We start from the raw sequence: 26,874 nt of genomic DNA on the forward strand, positions 1-26,874 counted from the left end.
CCACTGTAGTTGAGGTCAAGAAAAACATTCATGACACAGTTATAATGGCCTCATGATTAATATGATCCTTTATTGATATAAAGCAACATCAGACGAGCAAGAGCGCTGTTTAGTCCGAATATCAGACCAGCATGACGATAGCGAGTGTGATACTGCTTTTATACAACAGCTTAATGAACAAGAATCCATTATTGAGTATTTTACATTTTAGTCATTTATATTGTCTGTTCCTTTGTCTGTTTCTGTTCGGCCAAATGAGAAACACAATAGTTCCTGAATGAATCGGTGTTTTAAATCGGATGGTAAAGTTAATGGCTGCATCTGAAATCATACTTCACTGCTATAGGCGAAAAACAGTCTGAAAAGAGTAGACAAAAAGGTGATTTATTTTAAAGAATTTGCCGAATTACACTTTTAAACGTATTGTGAAAACGTATTCACTATTTTTAAAAGTATTGGGTTTCAACATACTCAAATATCTAATGATACAAATGTAAAAATAAAACAAAACTTTAAAGCAGTTCAAATTTTGACATTCGGTCACACTCGGTCCGCCCATCACGACCTTCGAAGGATCCAGACTCTGAATCGGGACGCATCCATTGACTCTCTCAAGTAGAGATTCCCTCGACTAAAGATTTTTCAAGTCGACTAGTAGTCGTTCATTTCATTAGCCGATTAATCGCTCGTGTCTTTTAATAAGCCATATAAATCAATTTAATGAGCCTTTAATTGCTAATATATAATACATCGCCTAATCAGCGCTCTAGCGCACACATAAAGCTTGCCACAGCGCACCGGCAAAGGTAATGATTATGAATGTGTCCTGAGAAAACTGCAAGGAGAATGTCTAAACATTTGACTAGTTTATTAATAATGTTTTCTGTGTTGTCGGCTGCAGAGATTTAGTCGATGATGCTCGTGATCTCCACAGTGCGGATTTCATACGGATTACATATTCTGAGAATATTTGTTTGCCACTTGAATTGGTTGACAATCGCTTGACATTTCAAGCTTTCTATAGATATATGTCTCATGTTTGTGAGGCAAGTATACACTGAGTTTGAGTTTATTTTTTTGACACGCTGCAGTTCACAGAGAACGAGACGGCAGAAAACACTTCCTGTTTGTTTCCTTCAATTTTCTTGTTATTATGAGTTTACACAAATAAAAGTAGACAATTTAGTTTCAAATGATGTGTTGTTTTATCTTATCTGAATGACCAAAAATTAAGTATTTGAAGTTGTTTCAGCTGTTATCAGGAAACAATGCAGGTAATTGTGCCGGCGCCTCATGTCAGTAAAGCGCTATACTTCAGCTTCCTCACGCCACACACACACTGGAGATGCGCTTAATAATAGCGCACATTTATCTAGGTTACAGTTAGAGCGAGCAGCCGTGTACAATTGCTACTACTGACATGTTTCAAATGATAAGAAATATTTAAGGTCGATGGATGAATGTCCTGCCTGACATAGTGTAATAATTACCACAAACAACCGCCGTTAACGATCTGTCCCTCACTGGTTTTTTCTGTGACTAACCGGCGAATACAATTTTTGGTCGACTAAACCTCTTCTAGTCGACTTAAGAGTCGTTGAATATGAAGGAGCAGCTCTACACTCAAATCACTCTCTTGTCGTGTAACGATGAAACTTGCAGAAAGAGTCTCTGTAAAATCCAGCACTAAAGCTGCAGGTTAAACACATCTGTGTGTGATGATGGAGGATCTGCTTCTGTCACGAGACTCGACTCCAGCTCTGAGTATCGCTCCACTTATTCACTGAATTACAGTGTTTTACAATTACTAACAAGCGTTTACCAATACTTACAGTACTTTTTCTAAACTCTTAACACAGCAACACACCTACGTCACACAATTATCAACTAGTTAATTTTCTGCCCAAAACCACATTTTTTTCATTAAATACCAAATCTACATTTCAAAATGCAAAAGAAAACATTTTTTCTACATGTTTTTATGCGTAATAGTTATTTTAAGCGTTTCTGGTATTACAGGATAATCAGAGGTGTCAAGTAACGAAGTACAAATACTTCGTTACATTACTTAAGTAGAAATTTTGGGTATCTATACTTTACTGGAGTAATTATTTTTCAGACGACTTTTTACTTCTACTCCTTACATTTTTACGCAATTATCTGTACTTTCTACTCCTTACATTTTAAAAATAGCCTCGTTACTCCTAGTTCATTTCGGCTTGTTTTCATTCCGGCTTGTCGTCGGTAAAAAAAAAAATTGGCCAATTACACAAACGGTTAATAGATCTGAGTCCCGCCTCCTGAACACACATCGCTAAACTGATTGGCTTTGTGTTTTCTTTCTAACTTGTGAGAGGCTGTAGTCACATTTGGTTGTGCGAAGCGCCAAAACTCCTCCGAGTCCTAAGGAAACCTAGATGCGGTAAGCGAGGGAGAAATCAACAGTTCTGTGCTCAAGAATACGGGGTAAATCGCGTCAAATATTGATTTGGGGACAGACGTTTTTACAATATGACAATCGTAACATAACACTAACAACATAATCGTTAGTGTGTGTGAGAGAGAGAGAGAGAGAGAGAGAGAGAGAGAGAGAGAGAGAGAGAGAGAGAGAGAGAGAGAGAGAGAGAGAGAGTGTGTGTGCGCAACTCTACATTATAGGGCCAAAATATCCCCACAAAGATGTCGATATCCGAAATCCTTGTCCTTTTGGGGATTTTTTTTTTTTTTGAAAACAGCTTATAAATTAGACTTTTGTTTTTTGAAAATGTAAAAATGCAGACAGTTTTCTGTGATAGGTAAGGTTAGTCTATAGGGGGGTAGAATACACAGATTGTTTGTACAGTATAAAAATAATTATGTCTATGGAAAGTCCCCATAAAACATGAAAAAATAACATTGCTTGGTCTGTTGAAGGCTGGTCTTGTTGAAATGAGAGGCCTGTTGATCAAATCATCCCAGTCTCATCAGCTGGACTGAAAGAAGTTTCAGTGCTCTTAGGACACTGAAAACATGGCTCAGAGCAATGGTCACAAGTGACACTTGACAGTATTGCTGTGTGTCGTGTCCAACAGGACAAACTGGACAGAATTGATGTGAAACATATGCCAACAGTTAATTTCTGTTAAATGATTAGTTCACTTAGTTAAAAATGAAAATTCTGTCATCATTTACTCACTCCCGAGGTGTTTCAAACCAGTTTCTTTCTTCTGCTTAACACAAAAGAAGATATTTTGAAGAATGTCGATAACCAGACAGTTGATGGTAGCTATTGACTTCCATAGTATTTTTCTTTTTCCTACTATGGAAGTCAATGGGGTCCATCCACTGTCTGGTTATCGACATTCTTCAAAATATATTATTTTGTGTTCAGCAGAAGAAATAAATTCATACAGGATTGAAACAGTTTGAGGGTGAGTAAATGATTTTCATTTTTGTGTGAACTATATCCCTTAAATGAAAGATGCAGACATGTGTTTGGCTTCTTCAAAAAGCAAGGAACAAGACAGTATTGCACTATTGCATTGCACTATGAGCGAAGTAAAGTTAAGTCTCTGTTAAACTGCCACCATGTCTTTATTAGTTATTTGTAACATTACAGAATTAATTCATTTACGTATTGTTAAGGTCAATATAGACTAAAAACCTTAATACATTATCCTATTAATTTCCTGATTCCTCCGCTTATTTAGCTTATTTATTTAGAAAATTAATTTTCTATGGGCATATATACGGCTGAAACAGGTAGCCTAGTGCATCATCCCAAAATTTTCGACATCAACATTTTAATATAATTAGTCAAATATGGCCTTTAGAAAAATGTGTTTTTTTGAGGAGCTGGGGTAGTGCACTATATAGGCCCCTGTGGCGCGGCCTAAGCTTTTGTCCTTAATGGCATTTTTTTTCCTTACATTACTTTTACTTTTATACTTTAAGTAGTTTTGAAACCAGTACTTTTATACTTTTACTTGAGTAAAAAGCTTGAGTTGATACTTCAACTTCTACAGAAGTCTTTTTAAACCCTAGTATCTATACTTCTACTTGAGTAATGAATATGAATACTTTTGACACCTCTGAGGATAATCAAACTCTTAAAAACGATGAACATCTGATCTATTGAGAAACACAATCACTCCTGATGATGAAATATGAGTTTAACTCGCTCACTTTCACTGTTGAGGAGGTTTGTGTAATAAATCAGGAGTTCAGGAGTTTCTCCAGGTTTCTGTAAGTTCCTGCTGAAATAGTTTATCCTGTTCCAGTTGTTCACTATTTTAACAGGTTTGTTCATATTCATCAGTTTACACTGAGGTTTATCAGGTCATGTTATCGTCAGCTGCCAGTTTATACCTTCTCATAGTTTTGTGAATACATGTTAAATTAAAAATCAGTTAAAAACACCAAAAATTTAAATTATTCTCTTACTCTTTCTTATCAGAGGCGTCTGATTGGTGCAGAGGAGGGAGAGGCGTGTCTAAACTGAACTGTTGATCAAGGTTATAATTAAAACTGCAAGCTAATATAAAACTATTACTGTCTGCAGAATATAGTGAATAGTAAACAAATTACATGCTAGGATGGTCAGATGAAATAATCATGACTATTATGAAAATTAAAGTCTATTATTAATAAAAGGCGGCAACTAGGGCAAACTGAAATCACTCAGATCTCAAATGTGTCACTGATCTATAAGAGCACAAAATCTCTTTCTGAACTCTATAATTATTAAGAGTGTCAGATTAATTTATATGGTTTTATTTCAGATGCAAGTGTGACGATGTTATTTCAGATCCTCCTTTGAGCAGCTGCAGTTTCAGTTCAGTCACTGTGACTCTGACTGACGGAGGTTTTTGTACGACTCTTTATCACTGTGTGAATGTAAGATCGCCCACACAATCATTATCAGAATCTGTTCTGCAATGGAAACTCTGACAGTAATAATGTCCAGCATCTTCAGTCTGGACTCCACTGATGGTCAGAGTGAAATCACTGTTAGATCCACTGCCACTGAATCTAGATGGAGTTCCTGACTCGAGGGTTTTTACATAACGAATCAGGAGTTTAGGAGCTTCTCCAGGTTTCTGTAAGTACCAGAATAAACCTTCATCCCCATCATCCCATCTCCTCACATCACTGCTGGTTTTACATTTGATTTTCACAGTTCCTCCTGGTTGTTCTGCTGTTATTGAGGGACTCTGAGTGACGGTGATCTGTCCTATACACTCTGAAACACAACAAGAAGAAAATACACTCAAAACTTTGACAATATACTTGAAGAAATGAATTAATATCAAACTTGTGCTCCACAAACCTTGAGCAAACGCTGTGAGAGTCCAGATGAAGATGATGATGAAGGTCATGTTGATGAAGATTGTTGTGTGTGTCAGTGATGAAGTGTTAAACTCACAGCACTATAAACACTCTCACACACTGAAGATCTGATCAATATGCAAACACACTCCACATCATTTCCCTGAAGACAGAAGAAACACTGTTTTGTCTTTTAGTGTCTTTGCTAATAAACTTCTGTGGATCATTTTCAGAAACAGAAACTCATGATTTACTTCATGTTATTTTGGGTCGATCTTCTCGCTCTAAACACTGTTTTAATGATCAGTTTCATTCAGACTTTGATGCTGAGAGAATTTAATACCTGAGCTGCAGATTTATATCATCCATGATACTGTATAACAGGTCAAAGGTCATCCAATAGAGAATGACCATCTAAATCTGGCTGAAGATTTCATTATAAAGCAGGTCAATAGAATTAGCAGAGTTTATATCACATGTGTTTGTAAATGTGATGAATGTATTTCGGGACTGATTATGAAACAAAAGATTTCAGCCTTCATTCAATATCAAGTATTTATTTTAAGATTAATTCTTTGGACTATTTTTTAGATGAAGATTATTGGCTCTTTTTTGATCAATCATGAGAAGATCTGAGTCTCACATCAGTGTGTGTGTGTGTGTGTGTGTGTGTGTGTGTGTGTGTGTGTGTGTGTGTGTGTTCATTTGAGTGTGATGGAGGTTTTTGTACGACTCTTTCACTAGAATGAAACACTGTGGTGGACTTTCGGTGGAGGAACTAAACTGACGATCAGTAAGTCTCTTCAATTCTCTAAAAATGATTTGTTTATTACTTACTTGTTTTGTTTTTAGGTTATTTTAGCAAGCATTTGACAACAAGATAAAAAAATGAAAAAAGAGTAAAAAAAAAAAAAATTAACTGCAATATTTCATGGCAAATTTGATTGTTTCACAATTTCTTTAAATTTGTCTGTTATTTTACAAAAACACTTTTATTCCCTGAGATTTCATCACGGTTATCTTTTTTTTATTTCAAAGAATATTTCATATTGTTTTAAAATTGTCTTTTTATTATAATTGCTAACATTCTTTGTTTTTTAATATGTTGATTGCAATATTATTGTAATATTATATTGAATGTAGTTTGTAATATTGTTATATTTTCTGTCATATTCAGTTTTTTTTTAAAGTACATAATTGTGTCCAAATGTAACTGCTAATACTTTTTGCAAAAGTTTGATTATACGGATAAAATAATTATATTTTTTAATTTGAAAAATTCATCATTTGAAATGAAATTTGCTGATAATTATGATTGTGAGAGTCTTAAGAATTTTTCAAAATTCATTTTTTTAGGCGTCATCAGACAAATTGAATGATTTGAAAAATTCATTAGTTGAACTGAAATTTGCTGATAATTATGATTTTTCTAAATACAATTAATGATTAGAAATGATTATTCAGAAAATATTTTTAGTTTTTATATTATTATTTTATTATATTTATTTTATATTTCAAATTACTGTGAGATTCGCTGTATATCATGTCTGCTTTACAGAATTGATTTATATTTAGAATTACATGATACATTTTTTAGTGCTAGTGAATATTGATTTAACTGAGAATATTTTAAACTGAATTCAGGATATTTGTGGATTATGAATGAAAGCAGTTTTGTGGGATTTCTATAAAGATAAAATTATTGTGATTTCTACAACATGACCATGTCTGACATCTAACTGTGTGTGTGTGTGTGTGTGTGTGTGTGTGTCCAGCGGGTCCCTCCGTGTCTCCCTCCGTGTCTCTGCTGTCTCCCTCTTCTCTGCTGATCTCTGGAGACCCCCCCGCTCTGCTCTGCCTGCTCAGCTCTTACTCTCCACAGGGGGCGACGGTGAGCTGGACGCTGGACGGGTCAGAGGTCACCGAGGGGGTTCAGACCAGCGCAGAGAGCGAGCGGGACGGTCTCTACAGTCGCAGCAGCGTCCTGAGCCTCAGCAAAGCACGCTGGGAAGCCGCAGAGCGCTTCGTCTGCAGAGGAACACATGCCGGAGCTGCTCACGAGGCCTCGTTCCTCAAGAGCTCCGAGTGCTGATGTTTCTCCAGTGAAGACCAGCGTATCTGAGCGTCACGTGATTTACAGCTCAATACTGAAGCAGTCTGTCAATGTGCTGCCATTGCTGTTCATTCAATAAAGCTTCATCTGAACGCAAGCGCACATTTGTGTTGGACTGCATCATTGATCAGTGTGTCGTTCCTTCAAAGTCCTGCACTAAAGTTTCAGCGGCTTTTGATTGATTGGAATTAGGGGTGGAACAATAATTACAGTGGATAGTGACAATATGTATCGTATCGTTCACCCAAAATGAAAGTTTAGGAAGTGTACAGGGTTTTCGTGTCACTACTACATTAAACTACTGTATATAATGTTAAATATAAAGTATAATAATGCAATGGGGGAATATTTGTGGGTCCTGATAATGCCAAATGTCTGATGTTACCAGTAAAAAGTGTCCTACATTATTTTAGATATATCTAGTCAGAGACATCAAGCATATTCGTCTGAAATAATTCAGTATTTTCAGCTTCAGAATCATGAATATTGTTATTCTGGTGTCTCTATTGTCCTGCATTGGGTTATCAGCACCAAGTCCAAGCCTATTCATTTACACACACAATGTTAAACCAAATTGACCATTTTGATGGAGTATGGCAATAATATGGTATTCTGAGTTCAGGATGGTGACATAAGGGTCTCGTTACACCCCTAATTGTAATAGTTGAGAACAGCTGCATTCAGCAGTAAATGTGAAATGAAGCTCTTGGGGTTTGAACATGGTCACTGGAGACGAGCTGCTCTATTCTGAGACCATCACAATCACTAAACCTGACAATGCAAATGAGATTTACACCTCAAACTCACAGTTTCACTCTTTTACTGGTTCAACGCTCTGAACTGGAACAGTTTCACTTCTGCTGATGGAGGGATGAGACCGTTATGAAGTTTGAGTGGTAGATTATATGACTTGTATGACTTATATAACGTAATGAGACTCTTCACTGGTAGATCACGTGTGACTGGACTAGAGGAGTAAATGTAGATGTTGATCTGATTCAATTCACGATTCATAGGTTTTTGATTATTTTCAAGAAAGATTTCTTTCATTCACAATGATTCGATTTACTATAAGATTTGACAAAGTGTGCAATGCGCCTAAAATACCTAGGAAATGTATTCCATATTTCATAATTTCAGTAAACTAATCCACATATTAAAATATTATCTGATACATTCAAAGTCTCATATGCAAATGAAAGAAAATCATCTGTATCCTAAAACCCCTTAAATGTTGTCTCTCCCAAATAAACACTGATCTCAGTAAAACTGCAGTATTTTATCTTGTAAAAATAACAGTGAAGTTTCCACACAATGAAGCGCTTTATTTCAGTGTTGAGCAATAACATCTTTATGAATGTTTTAAGTGTGTTTGACTCGAGACTGAAGTGTTGCTGTGAGAGATCTGTCTTCTGCTCATGTGAGACTCAGACGCATCGCTGCACTGTAAAAAATTAAACCGTGATTTTTACGGTAAAAAACCGGCAGCTGTGGTTGCCAGAACTTTACCGTCAAAAATACGGTAGCAACGTTATTGGTTTTACAGACTTAACTTAAAATTTACAGTAATAAACCGTATTTTATTATCTGATATAATGTGAATTTACCATCCTATTGAACTATTAATTTCTGTTTTGTACCATTGTAATACACTGATGACCACCAATCACAGCAGTGATGAGAGTCACATGATCAATCAAAGCTCATCACAAGCAGCTCTTCCACAAGAAAATTAAAAGCTGCATAGTGTCATTCACACAAACATTAAACACCATCATGGTAACACATGAAATTTAAAAAATGCAATAAACATTAATTTAACAACATTAAATGTAACATAAAACCCTAATGTACATAACTGATTAGAAAAAATAAAAAAAAACTATGAAGAAACAAATGTGAAGTGTCACACAGGGAATTGTGGGAATGCCAATTTACGGTTTTTCACTGTAAATTATACAATGAGTTGTTCTTTTTCACTTTCAAAAACTGTAAATTTAACGGTATTTTACAGAAAAATTACATTAAATGTACCGTTAGATCTATCACAGTTATTTACCGTATATAGTACGGAAACTTTCTGTTAACCAATTAACAGTTTTTCACTGTAGCATTTTTACAGTCTTTTACCGTTAAAATTACGATCATTTTTTACAGTGTGGATTCATAATTAATGCGTCCAGAAAACAGTGAATGATCACAGACAGACTGATTGTGGGACGGTGGAGCGTCTGATCATGTTAAATACGGTTTCTCTCTTTCACTGAATCAGTTCATCTGTGACTCTTGTACATGATGATCTAAACAGCGGCTTTATGGAAGATGATAAATAAACTAGTCAAGCAACAACATCTTTATGATTCACTTTACAGTATGAGTGTATGATTAGGAAGAAAAAATAATCAACCATACGAGAATAGATATTCAGTAGATATCATAAAAAATATGATCAATATAATTTCTTATTATCTTCAGTGATATTAATAAAGTGCAGCAAAATTGATATGAAGTTTCTATTTGTGTTTCTGTTGAGTGTGTGCGAGAAAGTGTGTGTGAAAGTGTTTGAGCAGCTGCAGTTTCAGTTCAGTCACTGTGACTCTGACTGACGGAGGTTTTTGTACGACTCTTTATCACTGTGTGAACACATAACCACTGTTTGTGCTGAATACATTCTGACAGTAATAATGTCCAGCATCTTCAGGCTGTGCTCCACTGATGGTCAGAGTGAAATCTCTCCCAGATGATTTACTGCCACTGAATCTAGATGGAGTTCCTGACTGGAGGGTGCTTGTATAATAAATCAGGAGTTTTGGAGCTTCTCCAGGTTTCTGTAAGTACCAGCTCAGAGCGGGTTGTCCATTACTAGTACAGCAGGAATCTCTGTTAAATTTACAGGTTACAGTGACTGTTTGTCCAGTTTGAGAGAGCCGCTCTGAGGGAGTTTGAGTCACTGTCTCCTGCCCAACAGATTCTGACAAGAGAGAAAGATTAGAAATCACACACACTTTTACAACCTTATATCTTCACGACACACATAAAGATAACGAGTGAATAACGTTTGTGATCTTGACTGACACAAACCTCGACATAACACTGCCAGCGTCCAGATCAATATGGTGATGAAAGTCATTTTTGTAGGTTGAAGGTTCAGTTCTAGTGAAAAACAGTTGTTGATCATGTTTGATGTTTGACAGAGTTATAAACACATGCAGAGCACTGAAGCGTGTGTCGCTCATGTAAAACACACTCTATGCAAACGCTTCAGGAGTCACAGATTTAAGTTTAATGTGCTTTCATAGTCTGGATGCCAGCCGAACTTCGCCCCGCCCACGACATCTGAGGTCAGGAAGTTTGGTCTGGACTCGATCCGTTGTGGAGCAATTAAGCTCGAACCAGAGCTGTTCAGACCAATCAAATTGTCAGGGCGGGCTTTATACGATGATGGACAGATGATCAACAGTAATGTAATCATCCACGTCACCAAAGAGTGCTTGGGTTGAATATGTTTACAACAAAGACGCCGCCATCGCGTCTGTTATAGAAGATATCGACAGCGCATTCATTTTAAAAGTGGAACAGAGAACCGCGATTAAGGCATTTGTCTATCGGAAAGATGTTTTTGCCGTCCTTCCTACGGGATTCGGCAAAAGTTTAATTTATCAGCTGGCCCCGATGGTCGCTAAGAAGATGGGGTGCAATGAAAACCCTGTGGTCATTGTGGTTTCTCCGTTGCTCTGATTGGTTGTAGGTCTATCCAACTGAGTGCAGAGGCATTTTCTTTCCTGGTTCGGTTGAAATACGCGTCTTAATCACAGCCCAGTGGAGCAGATCAGACTCATATTCTGACTAGAACCTGATTTACATTTTGGTAATTTATATTGCCAGTTTTGTTTTGTTCGGCCAACTGAAATATTTCCAGACGAAGCCACAGTAGAAACAACCGCAGCTCGACTCTGAGAAACACACAGTATTTCTTGAATGAATCAGTGTTTTGAACGAATCGTTTGAGTTAATGATTCATTGACTCTCTCATAAAGTCTCTTATCGCCATCTACTGGCGTAACGATGAAACTTGCAGAAAGAGTCTCTGTAAAATCCAGCACTAAAGCTGCAGGTTAAACACATCTGTGTGTGATGATGGAGGATCTGCTTCTGTCACGAGACTCGACTCCAGCTCTGAGTATCGCTCCACTTATTCACTGAATTACAGTTTTTTTACAATTACTAACAAGCGTTTACCAATACTTAAAGTACTTTTTCTAAACTCTTAACACAGCAACACACAACATGATCATACAATTAGCCACATAGTTACATTTCTGCCTAAAACCACATTTTAATAATTAAATACCAAGTCTACATTTCGAAATGCAAAAAAAAAAAAAAAAAACATATTTGTATATGCTTAATAGTTATTTGAAGTGTTTCTGGTATTACAGGAATATCATTAGAGGACGATGAACATCTGCTCTATTCTGAGAGAAACCCCAGCCAGCAATGACACGTGGGGCCCAGATGGGTTAACTACGGGTTCCATGGGTACTGTGTGGGCATGGGCTTTGGCTGGGTGAAATCAGCGGGTCCCATGTAGGTTTTGTAGTACGAGTCCCACATAGGAAGCCCATATGAGCTGATTACATGGGCCCCATAAGGGACAAGCATGGGCCAAGTGGGCATGGGTTTGAACTGGGAACACATATATGGGTCTTGCATGACATATTTATGGGCCAAGTGGGCATGGGTTTGATCTGGGAACACATATATGGGTCTAGAATGACATATTTATGGGCCAAGTGGGCATGGGTTTGAACTGGGAACACATATATGGGTCTTGAATGGCATATTTATGGGCCAAGTGGGCATGGGTTTGAACTGGGAATGCACATATGGGTCCTGCATAGAATTTTTATGGGCCAAGTGGGCATGGGTTTGAACTGGGAACACATAAATGGGTCTTGCATGACATATTTATGGGCCAAGTGGGCATGGGTTTGATCTGGGAACACATATATGGGTCTTGAATGGCATATTTATGGGCCGAGTGGGCATGGGTTTGAACTGGGAATGCATATATGGGTCCTGCATATAATTTTTATGAGCCAAGTGGGCATGGGTTTGAACTGGGAACACATATATGGGTCCTGCATGGTTTATTTATGGGCCGAGTGGGCATGGGTTTGATCTGGGAACACATATATGGGTCCTGCATATAATTTTTATGAGCCAAGTGGGCATGGGTTTGAACTGGGAACACATATATGGGTCCTGCATGGTTTATTTATGGGCCAAGTGGGCATGGGTTTGATCTGGGAACACATATATGGGTCCTGCATATAATTTTTATGAGCCAAGTGGGCATGGGTTTGAACTGGGAACACATATATGGGTCCTGCATGGTTTATTTATGGGCCAAGTGGGCATGGGTTTGAACTGGGAACACATATATGGGTCCTGCATGGTTTATTTATGGGCCAAGTGGGCATGGGTTTGATCTGGGAACACATATATGGGTCCTGCATGGTTTATTTATGGGCCAAGTGGGCATGGGTTTGATCTGGGAACACATATATGGGTCCTGCATGGTTTATTTATGGGCCGAGTGGGCATGGGTTTGATCTGGGAACACATATATGGGTCCTGCATAGAATTTTTATGGGCAAAGTGGCCATGGGTTTGAACTGGGAACACATATGGGTCCTGCATGGTACATTTATGGGCAAAGTGGGCATGGGTTTGAACTGGGATAATATATATAAAATATATATTTTTGATTTATTTACCAGTATGTTGTGACATTTAAATTGTTTTTTAAAGATTATGTTTGTTGTTCGATGTAATAATTTTGTATTAATGTATTTTTTGGAGAGATTTTTTTTTCAGAGATTTTTTTTTAAATTAAAATATATTTTTGATTTGTTTACCGGTATGTTGTTGTGACGACCACAAAAGTGTTGTATTTGTGTTTTAAGAATATTCACAATTATTGTCTTTTATTTGAAACAAGTGATTGTATTTTTTTTTTTTTTAAACAAGTATCCCAATTGTTTTATTTTTAATGTGAATTTTCCTGACTTAAAGTGAATTGTGTAGTGTTTGCTCCAGGCCAGTAGGGGCAGTGTAGAGTGACGAGTTACTGTAGCTGCGTGAGTTGCGCGGGTTTTTCATTACTGCAGAGAGCTCGAAACTGATAACGTAGGCTGAGTCCCAATTCGCCTACTTATACTACGACCTAAAAGTATGTACTTTTTTTGTGAGGAAAAAGTACATACTTTTGAGTGTGTAGCAAAAAAGTATGCACGTTCTGGGACATACTTCGATGACGTCATGCAACGTGAACGAGAACGTGGTTGCTTAGTTACGCACACCATGACTGTTAACAAAACATTTTACATTTCATTCATTCTTATATGTCATATATAAATGTATTTACTATTCCCATCTTTTTTTCCAAAATACATTTACAATGTGTCCTACCAAATTGAGGAGTGAAGCAGGATGTCGTCGTAGATCAACCAAACGCAGGTCGTTTGTGAGGCGGCTGGTTCTGACGTTCATGCGCAATGTGTGTAACGAAAGCTAAAATATGTAAAGTTTATAGTATAACTATTGTTTAACGTATTTTATACTTATGTATAATACTCAAAAATACCCCGATGAAAATGAACCATGCTTGTACTATAGTAAAAGTGTAGTAACCATGTTTCTTTGGTTGGATTGATAAAGTTAACATTTAGCCACAGTATTACTACAAATAAGTCAGTGTGGTTAAACTATGGTTAGTGTAGTAAAAGGTGTTTATTTTCATAAGGGTTTATAGTAAGGTAACTTATAAATCTAAGACAGAAACATCAGAAGAAATACATTAAAAAAAGACACTTGCATGACACTGTACTTTTTATTTCATCGGACCCTACAAGATAAACACGGTACTTTTTGGCACAACATAACCCCATTAATATTACGAGACAATAAAATATAACTTTAATAAGGGTTAAACATTTGAATTCTTACACTTAAAAACTGAGGGCGAATCTCCGCGGCTGCCATGTTTACATCACCATAGATACCACCATCACCACAAAGCTTCTCCCTCCCGCACGCAATGGGTTGTGGGCAATATTAGCCGTTAGAGTGTGCATTGATCTCAAGGGGGCAGGGATTTGTATTATTTTGAAGCACCCCCGGACGCCGCCATTGGCTAACGGAACCCCACCTGCAGTTAGCATCCCATTGACTCCCATTCATTTTGGCGTCACTTTGACAGCGAATAACTTCACATCTGAGGCGTTTAAAGACTCCATTTGTCCATTATTTATTTCTAAAGAAACACGAAAATGTATAAAAGGCTCCATTACCTTGTATCTTACGTTATGGCCCAGTAGAAGCAGTTTTTGTAAAAGTAGGCTAACGATTGCGTCACAGCCACGCGACTCTCTGTCGCACAGTAGGAAATTACCGTATGGACAGGAAGAAAAGCTCGCGGGCAATCGGGAGGACGTCGAGGCAAAATGACAAAGTAATTAATCAGAACACCTACAAAAAGTTTCTCCTGCTCCAAGATCATGGACAGCTCCTACTCACGCTCTCCGTCTCTGCGAGTTTCGGAAGGTAATGATTCAGATTGATCTTGGCACAGCCACTAGAAGACAGACGGTTTGCTCACGTCACATCTACGTCGTCGAGCTCAGTTTGAGTCTGCGCAGTACGCTGGACCCCCAGGAAGTAAAAGTTTCTAATGGGCTTCACTTTGTCTCCGTTGAATCCAATGGGGTCGCTGTGTCCATTTCTTTTACTGTCTATGATTGATCTGCACTTCGAATTCTAACCGGAAATAGTAGACCATCCGGGTATCTTTGGAATACTCTTTTCAACATACTACGATTTGGGACGTACTAATTCTAGTTTCGCATACTATTTAGGACGGATAGTATGCGAATTGGGACTCAGCAACTGTCTCCTCGTTTCTCTCCTGTTTTACAGCTGGGTAATTGTATAAAAACACCTCAGAAGTAGCATTTATCTATGCTGAAATGTATGTGAGATATGAGTGAACTGTTAGTGAAATGAGCTTCGTTAGGGTCTGTTTTTGATTTAGTTTGAAATGAGTTGAAACGAGAGGGCAAAGTCCTACAGAGTAACAGTCGAGAGACATTACTAGAGAGCAAGTCAGCTCAACACACACTTTCCCCGTGTATATATATGTACATGAAGATATTTTTTTTGAGCTTGCAATGTTAACAGATATGTTTAGCTCACTGTATGTCAGTTTCCCACCATCTGTTGGAAATGTTTTTTTGCTCAATGAGTTTATACAAAAATGTTTACAGTTTAAAACGAGGTTAAAAGTTACACTTTAATCACTTTATGAGTTCTGAGCATGATTTTGCAGTACTGTATTAACATGATACTGATAAAATACTGTGAATGGAAGATTCTAAGTATCTAAAAAAAAGCTGGTGAATATTACCATTGTCTTTACATTTCATTTTGATAAATAGTATAAAATACAAGCATGAAGAGTAAGTGAACATGCATTTGGTGGAAAGAGGTTTATTTTAATATGGATTTTGCATTGAAGGACACTGAAAATTCATTGTAATGTTAAAAAGACACTGAACATATAATATGTGAAACATACAATGATACTTAACAATAGAGATGTGATTGCTGAAGAAAATTCAGAAAATAAATTACTGCAGAGAGCTCGAAACTGATAACACTGTCTCCTCGTTTCTCTCCTGTTTTACAGGAATTAATCTGTTATCCACGGTGCCGTTGCTACGGTACCTGTTACATTGTGACATTTAAATTGTTTTTTAAAGATAATTTTTGTTGTTCAATTTAACAATATATTTCTTGCAGTTCAAAGCGTCAAGTGTCTTGTATTTATCTTGGACTTACATTCATTCCTCATTTTTAGTTTTTCTTAGATTGTTTCCTTAAACCATTTGGCATGGTTGGGCTTAGATAGGCCTTGCATGAATTGCCCAGTTAGGACCCACATAAGATCCTTACAGAGCCCACTTTAAGCACATAGGGGCATTCACGGTTGAATCCTGGTGCAAGCCCACTTTAAACCCCTTTAGGCAGGTGGGGCCCAAATGGGTCTGACATGAATTAACCAGTTAAGACCCACATAACACGCTTATAGATCCCTTTTAAAGCCCATCTGGGCATCCACGGCTGGATCCTGGGTGCAAACCCACTTTAAACCCCTTTGGGTAGGTGGGGCCCCAATGGGTCTGGCATGAATTGCCCAGTTAGGACCCACATAAGACTCTTACAGAGCCCATTTAAAGCCCATCTGGGTAGCCATGGTTGGATCCCGGGTGCAAGCCCACTTCAGACCCATTTGGGCAGGTGGGGCCCAAATGGGTCTGACATGAATTGCCCAATTAAGACCCATGCAGTACCCTTACAGGTCCCACTTTTAGTATGTCTGGGCTTCCACGGCTTGCCCCAATGTGGATCCCGGGTGCAAGCCCATAATGGGGCCCACATTTGCCGCCCATGAAGCCCTCATCTGGGCCCCACATGTCATTGCTGGCTGGGACACAATCGCTCCTGATGATGAAATATGAGTTTAACTCACTCACTTTCACTGTTGAGGAGGTTTGTATAATAAATCAGGAGTTTCTCCAGGTTTCTGTAATTCCTGCTGAAATCGTTTATCCTCATCTAGTTGTTCACTGTAATGGGTTTGTTCATATTCATCAGTTTATCAGGTCATGTTATCATCAGCTGCCAGTTTATACCTTCCCATAATTTTGTGAATAAGTTTTCAATAAAAATTCAGTTAAAAGCACAAATTAAAGTTCTTATCTTGCTCGTTCTTATCTGAGGCGTCTGATTGGTGCAGAGGAGGGAGAGGCGTGTCTAAACTGAACTGATTATCAGAGCTACAATTAAAACAGCAAGCTAATATAAAACTCTTACTGTCTGCAGTATATAGTATGAATACGGTCAATAGTAAACAAATTACATGTTAGTATGGGACATGTGACAGACTGACTGTGACCCAGGACTTTTATTTTGAAGGGATTGAGCACGGGTCTGTGCACACAACAAACTGTTTCCACCATTACACAGAAAAGTACACCAAAAACACTTTATACAATAAGGATTTATTTCATTTAATTCGGCTATCAAGTTAACTTCATGCATTTCTAATATCTACACTGGTACACCCCTCACTTGCCAAACCAGTACACAAGGAAAGTAGCCATGTTTTAAACTAGCATGTGCTTATGGAAGATTTCTCCATCTGGATCTGACCTCATGGGGGAGGGGGGAGGGGGAACCTAGTATGTAAGTTTTCTTCTCATGTTTTGTCTTTATTGTTTTGAGCCCTTTATATGGTACTAGAAATGAATTATGTATGGTTTAGAGTTGAAATGTCATGACAGTTAGGTTGTTTATGTCTTGTCACCTCTTTGTAATTTATAGGTTTCTCCCTAAAATGTTTTTTTTTTTCCCAAAAAAATAGTTGGAGCTAAGGCCTATAAAAGAGGTAGCCATTTTATGGGAGAAAGCAGGTGTGGAGAGGTTGAATCTTGTTTGTATGTGTGGGCCTGTACATCAGCATAGCCAACTTACATTTGTGTATTGTCAACAATTTTGATTTATTTTCTTTGGTATTGTAATTTTTGATAATCTGTTTTTTCTATTACTTCACTATTGCCATTGGATATTGATATTTTTAGCACCTTTGGAATTAAAACCACTCTGGCTATTTCTGCCTTAGTCACGTCATTTACACCTCTGGCCGCTGGTACATCCTAACAGGATACTCAAATGAAATAACCATGGAGTATTATGAAAATTAAGATCTATTATTAATAAAATGAGGCAACTAGGCAAACTGAAATCACTCAGATCTCAAATGTGTCACTGATCTATAAGAGCACACAATCTCTTTCTGAACTCTATAATTATTAAGAGAGTCAGATTAATTTAGATGGTTTTATTTCAGATGCAAGTGTGACGATGTTATTTCAGATCCTCCTTTGAGCAGCTGCAGTTTCAGTTCAGTCACTGTGACTCTGACTGACGGAGGTTTTTGTACGACTCTTTATCACTGTGTGAACCACTGAATGCTCTCAGGCCAGTATAAACTCTGACAGTAATAATGTCCAGCATCTTCAGTCTGGACTCCACTGATGGTCAGAGTGAAATCACTGTTAGATCCACTGCCACTGAATCTAGATGGAGTTCCTGACTGGAGGGTGTTTGCATAATAAATCAGGAGTTTAGGAGCTTCTCCAGGTTTCTGGAAGTACCAGGCTAAACAATGATCCCGACCACTCAAGTACACATCTCTGCTGGTTTTACAGTTGATATTCACAGTTCCTCCTGGTTGTTCTGCTGTTATTGAGGGACTCTGAGTGACGGTGATCTGTCCTCTACACTCTGAAACACAACAAGAAGAAAATACACTCAAAACTTTGACAATATACTTGAAGAAATGAATTAATATCAAACTTGTGCTCCACAAACCTTGAGCAAACGCTGTGAGAGTCCAGATGAAGATGATGATGAAGGTCATGTTGATGAAGATTGTTGTGTGTGTCAGTGATGAAGTGTTAAACTCACAGCACTATAAACACTCTCACACACTGAAGATCTGATCAATATGCAAACACACTCCACATCATTTCCCTGAAGACAGTCACTCATTAACACACACAAAACACAATCACTGAAGTGAGAACAGAGTAATTAATCTTTTTCATAATATTTGATCTTCTACAAAATGTTAAAAATGCTATAATTCAATTCAGTTCTGAACACATTTAGACCAACTTCAGTATTAATCTGAATCTCTGCTGTGAGCAGATCCGGATCCAGACTCAAATCACTGAAGGTTTTCTATAGTAAAGTGCAGATTTAAACTTGAGCAACAGTGAGACATTTGACATTATTTACAAGTCATCACTTTTACCAATAATTGGAATATATATAGGCTATATTTTAAATATACTTTGGTACGAGTATTTTCCTATTAATCTGTTAGTCTGCCTTTACATTGCTTTAATGTGTTATTATTGTAACATGTCACATCCATGCGGAGTGAATCCAGCATTTATATGTAATGTCACTTCAGAAACTTTGCAGCACTGGCCGTCGGTTCTTAGCAGCAGAAAAACAATAGTTTTGTTCAATGGATTATATATGACAATTCACCATGACGTCACAACAGTAATAGACGTTCTTCTGGGTGGCAAAAGCCGAAGCGTTCCTATGGCAACGCTAGTAAATTGCTTGGAAGGGAGGCGCACCATCGACAGTAAAAATGTAATAAAAATAAAAAATGTAATTAAATATAATGCATTTTTTTTTATCATAATAACAACTGTGTTTAATGATATAAGTAAAAAATATAATAAATATGTAATATAGTAGGCCTACACATAATTAGCTAAATACTCTCTATAGCTCTTTTTTTCTAGCCAAAATAACATGCTATATAGCCTATCATAGTCATTAAATGGCTTTCCTGAGGTAAAGGTTATGTGACAATTGTTCTCCAGCTGTTATATCGACCTTTGCGCGGTTGAAAAACACTGATTGGTCGATACTATGTATGAGGAATATACATTTCGGTAAGTTGCGTGAGAAAATGGATGTGTGGCGTGAGAGCGTGTGAAAAGTAATAATTGCGTGAGTCTCACGGTGAATGCGTGAGAGTGGGCAGCCCTCTTTTACTTCAGGCAGTGACCGGCAATGAGTCTCTTCATCAAAAGAGACAAGTTTACTAATATTAGTCTCGAATTTCCCCGGCGGAAAATAAATGCTCTGCTGTGATTTTGTAGATGGACCGTTTTGAGAATACACGAAGCAGAAATGTAAACGCTGGATGAATCATATAATTTAGGGGATCATTAAGATTTCCTACTTTTGACGACACGACGTCCACTCGCTATAACCTCCTCACCCACAGGAAATCGATGAAACCCCTACACCTTTTGCTGTCTGGCAGCGCAACCCCAAACACAACACGTTTTCATCATCGTTTCAACTTTGATCAACAACAATGTTTTTAACTATGTAACTGTTACAGTAGCCGGCTGGATCTCTTCAGTTAGTCAGCAGAAGCCGCTCGCGTTCTGCCACCCGGAAGTATCTTGGTGCCTATTGTTTACAAACATTCTGAAAAGGCCTATAGTCTGTAGCCTCGAAAGCGAGCCAAGACTTCACTGAGAGACTTTGAGAATATTTTTACTGTAGTTGGAGTGAAACGTCGCTGTTAATCACCAAAAACCAAACCCATGTGTGTTCCTGCAGTTTATGAACAGACATGAGGATCATCACACACACGAGTCTGTCAGTCACTGAATAACTGAGTTTGATTGAGAGTCACACATGATATAAACATGTTCAACTTTATGAAATCAATAAAAAAAAAAATGGTGACATCCATGTGCTGTCAGGAGGTCAGGACCTGTTGGGTAATCTGGTCTTTAATTTTTTAATATTTTTTAAAATAATTGCTAATTCCTTCCTACATAGATATGAATCTAAATTATTATCATCAGCTCTGAAGTTGAAAGATGTGTGTATATGATGCTGTTAATATCTGAATTATGAGGGATGAACTTAATAAATCAACAGACTTATTAAACTGATCAAGCAGGACAGATATAAGATGCTGATGATTCAGTTTACACAGAAGAATATATTAAATCATAAATGCAGAAAATCAAAAATGTGGTAAAGGATTGAAAAATATCCACTGAAGTGAAAATCAAAAGTGACTGAATTTCTAGATGAAGGATGTAATAAACAGGAGACAAATATGAATTCTCAAGTTCAAAAACTGTTGAAGTTCCAGAAATTGATGTTCAATAAGATCATATTGAGTCGTTTCTTCACTGTGTGTGTGTGTGTGTGTGTGTGTGTGTGTGTGTTTGAGCAGCTGCAGTTTCAGTTCAGTCACTGTGACTCTGACTGACGGAGGTTTTTGTACGACTCTTTATCACTGTGTGAACACACGTTTACTGTTGATGTAGTGATAACTCTGACAGTAATAATGTCCAGCATCTTCAGTCTGGACTCCACTGATGGTCAGAGTGAAATCTGTTCCTCCAGATCTTCCATTCCCACTGAATCGTTTGAGACTGTTATCATAGAGATCATTTACTCCAGTAATGATGAGTTTAGGAGCTTCTCCGTGTTTCTGCTGATACCAAGCTAAACCCCAGCCATTTATCCCAGCATCAGTTTTACAGTCTATAGTGGCGTTTTGTCCTTCAGAAACATTCACAACTTCAGGCTGAGTCACAGTGATTCCTCTGGATGCTGTTGACAACAACATTATATGAGTTTCATCAAATGACATGAACATTAAAGACTCAGAAATGACAAGCTTTGACTTCTGTTACCTGGAATAAAAGCGGTCAGAATCCAGATGAAGCTGCTGAAGAGATTCATGGTGTGTGTTGGGTTTGTACCGTGGTAAACAGCAGTGTGTTATAAAGTGTGTGAGTCTGAAGGCTATAAACACTCGGAGAGCTGAAACACGTGCCGATGCAAAGTGACTCTCTGAGCAAAAACCAGCTGGAGGAAAACACACATGAAAATGAACACATGCAGAAGAAACTGATCCAGTTTTGTGGCCTTTAATGTGTTTTATTCTCATGATCCAGTGGAGTGTGTTTTCACTTCTGTAGGAGTTTACAAATCATTTCTTCTTTATTCTGCACGAGTCTCTGGTTCAGAGTTCAGACTTTCTGATCAATCAAATGACAGTTTCATCACTAAAAGAAACAAGTATTTCACTGTGAACTCCATGAGAGGGCAAAGGTCATTCCAGAGGTCACAGGTCATCAACACTTATTAAAATGCTTTGAGAAACACATGATCATTTAGAGACTCCCAGTTAAGATGTGTAAAGATCAGTACAGAGTCTTTCTGATTATATTATTTATTTAGATTTAATAGTTTTCATGCATTAAAGCTGAACTCGGCAACTCTAGCGAACTCTAGTCACTTCTTCGCTGATTTTCCCTTTTGTTGTCGCATGTTTTCCCCACGAGCTCCCCCTATAGCTGTGGGGGTGCTTATATATAACAACACTGTCGTAATAAACTCACTTGCGGCGGCCTCCTCCCCCTCTCTACCGCTGCTCATGTGCGTTTGTTTTGATCGGAGCAAGCCAACTGTATCGTGTGGAGCTATGTCTACCGAGGTGGGTAATCATTATACATGTGCGTGTGTTTATGTTGAATTGCCGTAAAGCAATTCGTGTTTCGCGCTCGTTCTTGTTCTCGCTTCTCACGAGACTTCCAATTTCTATCTTGCCGGGACGGTAGTCCCAAAGTTGCAAGGTTGGTTTTCCGCCTGGGAACGCTGGGGGGAGCGGGGAAAGTCACCAATATCACTAGAACAGGTTGTTTAACCATCCAAATGATTTCTAGACAGTTTTATTAAGTTAAAAAAGTTACCAAGTTCTCCTTTAAGAGACATTTAGAGACGATGAGACAGTTCAATAATCCTGATGTTGAGTCTCATATCAGTGTGTGTGTGTGTGTGTGTGTGTGTGTGTGTTCATTTGAGTGTAACGGAGGTTTTTGTACGACTCTCTCACTAGAATGAAACACTGTGGTGGACTTTCGGTGGAGGAACTAAACTGACGATCAGTAAGTCTTTTCTATTCTCTATTAAAAATGTTAATTTTAATTCATCTCATTTTATTTTTATATTATTTCAGCAAGATAATTCTTAGTGATGATCTTAAAATGCCATGAATGAACCTTAAAAAAAACATCTAAAAGATGATCTTATTTGTCAACAAGATAATTCATTTATTAATATGTTTTTGAAAAGCAATTTATCATTTAACTATTTTATTATTTACTTAAATTTTATATTTCATATTGTTTTTAAATGTTATTTTTAATTTTACATTAATAATTTAATTATTATTGGTAACATTTGATTGTATTTTAATGTAGCCTATGGATTGCAGTATTTTATGATATATTCAATTATTTCTTTATATAAATAATTTTGTCTAATTAATAGTAAATTTAACAATTAAGTGTTTTTAAATGCATCCAAAGTTTGATAATAAAATGTTTGTGTAAGCGTCATCATCACACAAAGAGATATTTAGTTAATAACCATTTTAAAAATCAACAATTTAAACTGTTAAATTTGCTGATGATTATGATTATAAGTGTCTTAACAGCAGAATTTAAAATATATATTGAACTATATATTGAATCATACTTTGCTGAAAATTATGATAGATTGTTTTTGAGTATCAAAATGTATGAATATTTTTACAAATTAAAATTGAAATGATTAAAATTGATTTCAAAATCTTATGAAGAACTCACAATATATTAATCAATTTTCATGTGGACAATGTTGTTAAAAATTAGATTGAGATTAAAATGTTCTGAAAATTCTGAAAAAAATCAAATGATTATTTTTTTTCTTTCTTTCTTTTTTATTACATTTTATCATTCGTATAGCTATTTTAAATGTCATATATCATTTTACATGAATATTTAAAATCTTATTATTGCTAACATTTAGTTCATTTCATGTATTGACTGCAGATACTTTAAAATCTATTCAATAATTTCTCCATATATAATTTTGTCTATAATTCTTGGTAAATGTAACTATTAAAGGTTTTTTTAAACTCATGAAACAAAAGTTGTATAATGTGGACAACATAAATGTAATTTTTTATCATTTTCATCAGACAGAAAGAAACTCAGTTGAAGAGCATTTTGAAAATGAATCATTCAAACTATTTAAATGATCAAATTTGCTGATGTTTATGATTGTGAGTTTCTGAATAGCAGAATATTTTCAAAATACAATTAATATTGAAATAATCATTTAAATTAGTTTTCTAGATCTTATAACGACATCACAATATAACCATCAATTTACTTGGACAATATTTTTCAAACTCATTCTGTGGATCATTTAAAATGTAACTTGTATATTTAAAATCGAATGATCACTCATGAATGTGTGTGTGTGTGTGTGTGTGTGTGTGTGTGTCCAGCGGGTCCCTCCGTGTCTCCCTCCGTGTCTCTGCTGTCTCCCTCTTCTCTGCTGATCTCTGGAGACCCCCCCGCTCTGCTCTGCCTGCTCAGCTCTTACTCTCCACAGGGGGCGACGGTGAGCTGGACGCTGGACGGGTCAGAGGTCACCGAGGGGGTTCAGACCAGCGCAGAGAGCGAGCGGGACGGTCTCTACAGTCGCAGCAGCGTCCTGAGCCTCAGCAAAGCACGCTGGGAAGCCGCAGAGCGCTTCGTCTGCAGAGGAACACATGCCGGAGCTGCTCACGAGGCCTCGTTCCTCAAGAGCTCCGAGTGCTGATGTTTCTCCAGTGAAGACCAGCGTATCTGAGCGTCACGTGATTTACAGCTCAATACTGAAGCAGTCTGTCAATGTGCTGCCATTGCTGTTCATTCAATAAAGCTTCATCTGAACGCAAGCGCACATTTGTGTTGGACTGCATCATTGATCAGTGTGTCGTTCCTTCAAAGTCCTGCACTAAAGTTTCAGCGGCTTTTGATTGATTGGAATTAGGGGTGGAACAATAATTACAGTGGATAGTGACAATATGTATCGTATTATTCACCCAAAATGAAAATTACTGTGTTAAAAAATTCAAGTTTACAGGGTTTTCGTGTCACTACTACATTAATCTACTGTATATAATGTTGAATATAATGTATAATAATGCAATGGGGGAATATTTGTGGGTCCTGATAATGCCAAATGTCTGATGTTACCAGTAAAAAGTGGCCTACATTATTTTAGATATATCTAGTCAGAGACATCAAGCATATTCGTCTGAAATAATTCAGTATTTTCATCTTCAGAATCATGAATATTGTTATTCTGGTGTCTCTATTGTCCTGCATTGGGTTATCAGCACCAAGTCCAAGCCTATTCATTTACACACACAATGTTAAACCAAATTGACCATTTTGATGGAGTATGGCAATAATATGGTATTGTGAGTTCAGGATGGTGACATAAGGGTCTCGTTACACCCCTAATTGTAATAGTTGAGAACAGCTGCATTCAGCAGTAAATGTGAAATGAAGCTCTTGGGGTTTGAACATGGTCACTGGAGACGAGCTGCTCTATTCTGAGACCATCACAATCACTAAACCTGACAATGCAAATGAGATCTTCAACTGAAACGCTCTGAACTGGAGCAGTTTCTCCTGTGCTTATGGATTCATTAGTCAGTTTGTTAATAAGATTTCATCTTTGTGAGTTACATGTTGGCTCATCACAACCCACACTATATGCACACATATGATAAAAAAAATAACTATAAATAAATTTCCACTATACATGAATGTGTTAAATTACACACACACACACACACACACACACACACACACACACACACACACACACACACACACACACACAAAAAAAAAAAAAAACATGAATGTTGAAATGTATGAAATGTTAATGTTTGATAGCTGTTATATATAGCACTGTTAAATTACACAATAAATATAAAATAAATAGGAAATTATTATCATTTTTGATGGTGGACTGCACCTGTTTGCTAATCTCGTCTTTAATTTCTAAATTAATTTAAAAATTCTATGTAAAGGTATTCATTAAAATTATATAAATGTTAATCTGCTCTGAAATTGAGAGTTGTGTTTTGTGATGCTGTTAATATATGAAGGATGAATTCATAGACTTATTTGATAGATTATTAAACTGATCAAGCAGAACATCTTTATGATGCAGTGATTCAGTTTAGAAAGAAGATTGAGGATAAATCATAAATGCAGGACAACAAAAAATATGGTTAAAGATTGAAAAATATCCACTAAGTGAAGATCAAACGCGACTGAATTTCCTCACAAATGACTGAAAATAACAGGAGAAAAATGACTTATGAAATTCATGATCAAAGCTGTCATATACTGACCAAGCTCAAACTTTTATATTATTATAATATATTAATATAATAATATAATAATATTGTTGCTTATTATAAGATCATATTGCTTTTCTTGGTGTGTGTGTGTGTGTGTGTGTGTGTGTGTGTGTGTGTGTGTGTGTGTGTGTGTGTGTGTGTTTGAGCAGCTGCAGTTTCAGTTCAGTCACTGTGACTCTGACTGACGGAGGTTTTTGTACGACTCTTTATCACTGTGTGAACACACCACCACTGTGATAACTCTGACAGTAATAATGTCCAGCATCTTCAGTCTGGACTCCACTGATGGTCAGAGTGAAATCACTGTTAGATCCACTGCCACTGAATCTAGATGGAGTTCCTGACTGGAGGACATTTGCTCCATAAATCAGGAGTTTAGGAGCTTCTCCAGGTTTCTGGAAATACCAGGACACACAGGGCCTCGAGCCGTAGGATGTGTAGCAAGATCCGGCACTTCTACTGAGTTTACAGCTCATCTCTACAGTTTCTCCTGGTTTGGCAGGTTTCACAG

At 37.2% G+C, this 26,874-nt stretch overlaps 3 gene segments (V, D, J or C); 2 read left to right on the forward strand and 1 right to left on the reverse strand.

Moving 5' to 3' along the window:
- The window catches only part of LOC308682903 (Ig kappa chain V region 4135-like), a 1,009,768-nt gene that overhangs the window by 966,081 nt on the left and 16,813 nt on the right, over positions 1-26,874 (reverse strand).
- Positions 1,650-7,399, forward strand: LOC308682854 (Ig lambda-3 chain C region-like). The segment is given in 2 exons: positions 1,650-1,698; positions 7,083-7,399.
- On the forward strand, positions 22,516-24,885 carry LOC308682514 (Ig lambda-3 chain C region-like). The segment is given in 3 exons: positions 22,516-22,607; positions 23,010-23,058; positions 24,447-24,885.

Source organism: Scardinius erythrophthalmus, assembly GCF_964197995.2.
Source record: "Scardinius erythrophthalmus genome assembly, chromosome: 22".
NCBI classification, from domain to species: Eukaryota; Metazoa; Chordata; class Actinopteri; order Cypriniformes; family Leuciscidae; genus Scardinius; species Scardinius erythrophthalmus.